Below are 7475 nucleotides of genomic sequence, written 5' to 3' on the forward strand. Positions count from 1 at the left end.
ATTTACCCCTTCCCTATTTGTGTAATTCTACCGCCTAATACATTTACCTGTTTGTTTTGAACCTTATCTCGTCAGTCTCCCCTTTAACCAGTTCCTTATCCACCTTTCAATTTTCATATTGATCCCCATCTTTTCCAATTTAACTAATAATTCCCCATGTGGAACCATAATTCTAGGCATGCAAGCACAGTTAGCCAAACTACCCTATCCCGAGAGACTGTCTTGGTTACAACATCTGTGGTCTTGTAAGGTTGCGCTTTTTTATGTTACTTTTGCCAGTAATTTAATTTGTCCCTAATTATATAATGGATCACTTTGTGTTGAAAAGGCATGATAAAAAATGAGAATCAAGTGCAAAATCAAAAAGTACAGAGGAAGAAGTAGAAGCCAAAAAGAGGAAAATCGGTGACAAGGGCAGAATGGTAAAAGAGAGCTGGGAGATGGATTATTTTGTTATTGAACAGAAAGAGAGGCCCTTTTGCTTAATTTGCAACAAGGTGATATCAGTTCTAAAAAAATACTACATTAGGAGACATTATGAAACATGCCATTCCTCTCACATAGCAAAATTTCTGTTAGGTTCTGCCCTACGTGCTCGACAGCTTTCATATCTGAAGGAAGCCAGGGAAATGCAGAAGCAGGTACTTAGACGAGCATTAAATGAGAGTGATGCAGTGACCTTGACTATCTTTCATATTGCTTGGTTACTTGAAAAAAATGGAAAGCCATTCTCAGATGGTGAATTAGTGAAACAATGCATCATCAAATCCTCAGATGTTTTATTTCATGGGTTTAAAAACCAAGCAGAAATTATTAAATGTGTTAAATGTCTGCAACTCAGCAGGTGTACTGCGAGTTGCTAAGTGCAAGATATAGCTGCTGATCTGTCAGAGCAGTTTTTCAGAACTGTACATGTAAGTGTGGCTATCAGTGCAGCGCAAGATGAATGCAAAGATTTTAACGACATTGCTCAGCTCTTCATATGGGTTTGTTGTGTTGACAGTGATCTGAACATGACAGAAGAATTTTTAGATCTCTTGGGAATACACAGCCGAGCACGGGGCTCAGTATTTTTTGAGGCATTTACTGATTTTTTCAAACAGCACAAGTTACCTTTGGAAAAAATTGTATCAGTTACAACAGATGGGTGCCCCTCCTTGACAGGAACACACCATGGATTTGTGGCTTTGTTCAAAGCGTGTGTACCTGACATATTTGGTGTGCATTGCATAATACACCAAGAAGTGCTCGGCGCTAAACTTGACAAGGAAGACAGACTGAAAGCTGTAATGGACAAAGTGGTACAGATTGTTAACTTCATATGCACTCACCCCCTGCATCACCGTCAGTTTGTGGAACTTGTGGACCAAATTGAAACAGAATAGGGAAACCTCATCATGCACACTGAAGTGTGCTGGTTAAGCCGTGGTAAATTACTGCACCGCTTCCTGGCACTTCTACCAGAAATCAAGCAGTTTCTTACTCAGAAATCTCAAATGTACCCAGAGTTAGAAGATGAAAACTGGATTTTAGATGTGGCATTTCTCATCGACATCACTGGTCATCTGAACGCGTTGAACGAGTCGTCGCAGGGGAAAAATCACCTCTTGCCCACACTAATTGCTAGTGTCAGAAAATGCATGCTACACCTGCCATTAATGTCAACTCAGTTACCTTCATGTGACTACACTCACTTCCCACATTTAAAAAAAATGCTAGACAAACACTCTGATCAAGTGTGATCCATCAGTTCACATACAAGTGCTGTCTACGCTGGCAGAGCATTTTGAGAACCACTTTTCTTCTCTGAGAGATCTGAAGCCCTTCCTCTTGTTGCTCTCAAATCCACTTGAATTTGATCTGAACAAATGTGGAGTAGTATGTCAAAGGCTTGGGGTTGATAAAAGGAAGTTTGAGAGGGAATTAATCCATGTACATGCCCTGGATGAAGACGAAATTAACCAACTAACGAGGAAAGGTATATGAGAACGTTGGCTGAATACCCCTGGTTTAGTTCTCCAGCATTGCATTGCAAAGCTGATATCAATCTTTGGATCAACATACACATGCGAGCAGACTTTTTCTGCTATAGGACACATCAAATGCAAGAAGTGCAGCAGACTAACGGATGGAAACCTCAGTGCTGAATTGCGAAGCGTCTGCACATCCCTTACTCCTAATCTAAGAAAGCTTGTGGAGGACAGATCCAACCAGAAGTAGCACTGAGTATGATGTAGTATGCGTAAATATATATATATATTTTTTTTTTTACTATTTGAAGTTGTGACAGTTCTATTAACATATGAATGATGGAGCATTGTTATGAAATATTCAGCATGTATTAAATCTTATTCATGGGGTCATGGTTAGTGCACATGCCCGATTTCAACCTTGCGGCCCACTGAGATGAAGGAGGGCCACTCATGCGGCTCTCTCACTATCTTAGGTTGTCCATCACTGCCTTAAGACATCTGAAGAACTGGAATGTCCCACTAGGACCCCAGAAGTTTTAGCAATTGCAGAAATACACTGGGAGGTGTGGGCCAACAATTAAATAAAATGTCCTAAAACTGATGCAGAAACCCTAGTCACAGGCCCTGATCCCCCACATCAGAAACAGTACAGGTATCCCAAGGAAGCAGGAACTAGTCTAAAAGAAACAATTGACAGATTTTTAAGTCAAGGAGTTTTAGTGGCACAGACAAGCCCCAATAACACTGCTCTATGGCTGGTCCTTAAGCGTGACGGCAACACCTGGAGACTCGTGGTAGACTTTCAACCCCTTGGTTACCCTGCCAATAGCCCCCCGGTGGTTGAGTATCAGGTGGTGATGGCTTCCACTGCAGGAATGGCCTAGTGTTTTTGGTATTAGAGTTGACCAACACTCTCTTTGCTATCTCTTTACACCGGGACAGCTACTATAAATTTGCTTTCACCTTTCAGGATAAACAGCTATGTTTTGCCAGGGTTCCCATGGCCCGTAGTAATGCCTCAATTATTTGCCATGCCCACGTAATCAAGATGTGAGAGGGGATGCCTGTGATTTCTTATGTGGATGATATCCTGGTCTGCACTCAGACCAGAAAAAGAGAATTTGGAAGTACTGGACAAAGTATTGGAAAAGATTTAGGATCTGGGTTTAAGTTAAGCCCGAAGAAGGTCCAGTTGTGCTCCCAGCAGGTAAATTTCCTAGGACAAGAAGGGCACTCCGCTGATCAACAGAGGGTTGAGCTGATACTTAAACTCCCAGCCCACACAGACGTAACTGCTGGTAGATGCTTGCTTTATAACCCGTCTCTCCAGGAGGAAGTGGGGGGAAACAGTTTATATCTGTTTTGTGGCTTGATAACCTTGTTGGCAATGTGGTCCTGTGGGTGATCCTACTCATGTCTGCTGCTGTCTGCAGGGCCGGCTCCAGGCACCAGCTCAGCAAGCAGGTGCTTGGGGCGGCCAAAGGGAAGGGGCGGCACATTGGGCTCTTCGGCGGCAATTCAGTGGCAGGTCCTGTCCCACTACCAAATTGCCGCCGAAGAAGAAAGCGGCGTGGTGGAGCTGCTGCTGATCGCAATCGCGGCTTTTTTATTTATTTTCCCCGCTGCTTGGGGCGGCAAAAACCCTGGAGCTGGCCCTGACTGTCTGGGGTCTTGCAAGTCTATTCTTCTGGCATGAGTGTGCCAGATGCTGTCATAATCAAGACCTGGGAGAACTGCATGGAAGACTGTAAAGTGAACTATATCCTCGACATTGCTCCAAACACTAGCTTTATTTTTGGAGAAAGGCTCACTCTTTTAGGCCCTTTGAATGGATATTACCCCACTTAAGGTTAAAAGGCCTGGATAGAATAAACATCAGAGTGGGACCTCAAAGTGCATTATAATTTGGACTGTGAATGGTAATGTACTGTGGCGGCTACAGATTCCTAGAATGATGGGCAGAAACATCACCATCCTCATGCATTCACTGATACCCCCTAGACTGGGAGAGGAGATTTGGTGGTAGGGTAATTGGAGTTTATCCATGAAGCCCAAATAGGAAATTAGGTTGTCGCTGGGTGGGAACAGACTGGCTGTTATACAATTGCAGCCAGACTAAGCCAAAGTGTGCTCGGCTGTGGACTGACCTGCCTAAGAAAACAGCCCCTGGAAACAAAACAGTCCAATTTAAATTAGAATATTCCACCACTGTAATTGACAAGCAGACAAATTTGGAAAAGACAGACTTGCAAATAGTCACACCTGGAGGGTAATGGCAGATCCTCTTGCCCTTTTCCATCAAGACCTAGTGGCCTCCTTAGGAGGACCTCCTGTTTCCACAGTGCTGTGTGCTTGTAAGGATGTTATTAACATGTGGCCTAACTTGATGGGGAAATGGCTTCTACAGTGGCCCATAGGGTAAAAAGTTGCAACTTTTGGGTCATGGAGTCCCCAGTCACCAGCTTAATTGGGACCTGTGTTGTCCAAACCAACATAAAAAACAATTGGTAATCAACCCCACCCACTCCCTCAAAAAGGTCATTCTAGAGCTGAGCTTAACAAATATCTCAGTAATAAAAACACTGGTTTGAGCAATTTGTCTCACCCTTATTTGAAGGTTGGAAAAACTGAGTGGAATTTACATGATCTCCCCAAACTGAAAATCTCAGGTGGGGGATGTAGGAGGGTAAAGAGGGACCTATGGGGAGCACTTGGAATGGGAGGGGCAGTCCTTAACAGTACTGATGAGGAAGTGCTGGCAAATAAAATGAATGCAATGGGAGCTAATATAAAAGATTTAGCTACTACACCTACCAAGGTACCATTCGACCAATTAAGCTCTCTACAATACAAGGTGGCATGTATTCTAGAGGAGTGAGAGCAATCCCAAGAAAAAGATCACCGGCACCTTTTGCTGGCTGTCATCACCCTTCAAGCTAATGTTTCTTTGGCTATGGCATGTATGCAAATGCAAGTGTAGATAATTGATGTGGTAAAATATACGATCCGTGATGGCATGAATGGGGGTATTCTTAATAGAAATAAGAAGCATTAGTTGGGAAAATTCTACCCAAACTGAAAGGGAGTCCTGGTGGAAAAAGGTAAATTTCACCTATTGCAAGGAGTCAGAAGAAATCAGTCTTTGTTTTGCTCATGTCAGAGGCAGAAATAACATGGGTCTCCCTCATTACAGCTTTAGGCCTCAATATTAATCAGACTGTGATGGAACCCATAAATCATAGAATGTGAGTAGTTAAAGATAATCAAAAATGGAAAACTGCAGAATTAGAATTGTTTAGAGGAATCTGGAATTGGATATAAATGTAACTGAAATGCCCTCCAGTCATAGGATGTGTGTTTGGAAACAATGAAAGGGAAATACCACTATCTATTAATCCATTTGCAAATAATGACTCTATGCTTGTGTATATAACCGATCACTGCATGTGTCTTAAAAGCTGGTGTCCTAAACTTCTTGTGAACTACATGAAAAAGTAGCTCATGATCCTCTTGAGATTAAGGGCTTGGCTACACTTGAAAGTTGCAGCGCTGGGAGTTACAGCGGTGGTGTGTGGCCACACTCACAGCTACCAGCGGTGGTGTGTGGCCACATTTGCAGCATTTACAGCGCTGTTGGGAGTGCTGCATTATGGGCAGCTATCCCAGCATTCAAGTGGCAACAACGTGCTTTTCAAAAGAGGGGGGTGGAGGGTGGTGTACTGTGACAGGGAGCAGGGAAGATAGAGAGAGTGGATTTTTGGAGCCAACACTGTGTGTTAGCTTCCCTGGATTTAAAAATCACAAAATGTTTGCGAGCCCTTAGTCTTAACTCTTAATTGCAAACAGCCTGCCTCCAACACGGACTCCCCGCTGTTTCACTCACTCCCTGTGGTGTACTGTGACAGGGAGCGGGGAAGATAGAGAGAGTGGATTTTTGGAGCCAACACTGTGTGTTAGCTTCCCTGGATTGAAAAATCACAAAATGTTCGCAAACCCTTAGTCTTAATTGCAAACAGCCTGCATCCAACGCTGTTTCTCTGTCAAGCAAACTGCTTGCCTCTCATTTGATCGTTCACAGCCAGGTACAGATTGCTCCTGTTTGCTGTGATCAGTGTTTGTTTTTCAGATAAGCAGTTCAACGGAGCTCCGATCAGAGTTCACAACAAAACAAAGAGAGGCTGCATAACAAAACAAAGAGAGTAATTTAGTTAAAAGCATTCTGGGATATCTCCTTATTCCCTGGAGGCCAATAAAAGCGCTGGTGTGTGTCCACACTTGATGAGCAGCACTGGATCACCAGCGCTGCAATCGCTACACCCCAACCTGGCCAGGAGTACAGCCAGCGCTGCAGCCAGGGAGTTGCAGCGCTGGATGTGCCTTGCAGGTGTGGACGGTTACTAATTGCAGCGCTGGAAAGCCTCTACCAGCGCTGCAACTTGCAAGTGTAGCCAAGCCCTAAATGTTTTTGTTCTGTTGTAGCAATTCTGGGATGTGACTTTGTATTTAAAGTACCTGAACTTAAAATATAAGAAGTTAAAAATGAAACAGACTTTGTACTCTGCTTTAAAACCGGTACCCCTTGGAATGGATTTTAAAGTTCTACAAATGTTGCTTTGTACATTCACAGAATTTTTTAAATTTTGGCACACAGCAACTGGTTGCCACAGGGTCACATAATCTTTAAAAGCCTAGAGAAAAAGCTAATGGACGGGGCTGTACTTTATTACAGAATCTGGCCCTCTAGATTCAGCCATCTATGAGTTAGTCTGTCTCTAATAAAAAAAAACCAGGAGTACTTGTGGCACCTTAAAGACTAACAAATTTATTTTAGCATGAGCTTTCGTGAGCTAAAGCTCACTTCTTCGGATGCATAGAATGGAACACACAGACAGGAGATATTTATACATACAGAGAACATGAAAAGGTGGAAGTATGCATACCAACAGGCAGAGTCGAATCAATTGAGATGAGCTATCGTTAGCAGGAGGAAAAAAAACTTTTTGAAGTGATAATTAAGATGGCCCATAGAAGGTGTGAGGAGAACTTAACATAGGGAAATAGATTCAAGTGGTGTAACGACCCAACCATTCCCGGTCTTTATTTAGACCACAGTTAATGGTATCTAGTTTGCATATTAATTCAAGTTCAGCAGTCTCTCTTTGGAGTCTGTTTTTGAAGTTTTTTTGTTGCAAAATTGCCACCTTCAAGTCTGTCACTGAGTGGTTATAAAGGTTGAAGTGTTCTCCCACTGGTTTTTGAATGTTATGATTCCTGATGTCAGATTTGTGTCCATTTATTCTTTTGCGTAGAGACTGTCCGGTGTGGCCAATGTACATGGCAGAGGGGCATTGCTGGCACATGATGGCATATATCACGTTGGTAGATGTGCAGGTGTACGAGCCCCTGATGGTGTGTCTGATGTGATTAGGTCCTGTGATGGTGTCACTTGAATGGATATGTGGACAGAGCTGGCATCGGGCTTTATTGCAAGGATAGGTTCCT

This window comes from Mauremys mutica, chromosome 1, assembly GCF_020497125.1.
Source record: "Mauremys mutica isolate MM-2020 ecotype Southern chromosome 1, ASM2049712v1, whole genome shotgun sequence".
Lineage (NCBI taxonomy): Eukaryota > Metazoa > Chordata > Testudines > Geoemydidae > Mauremys > Mauremys mutica.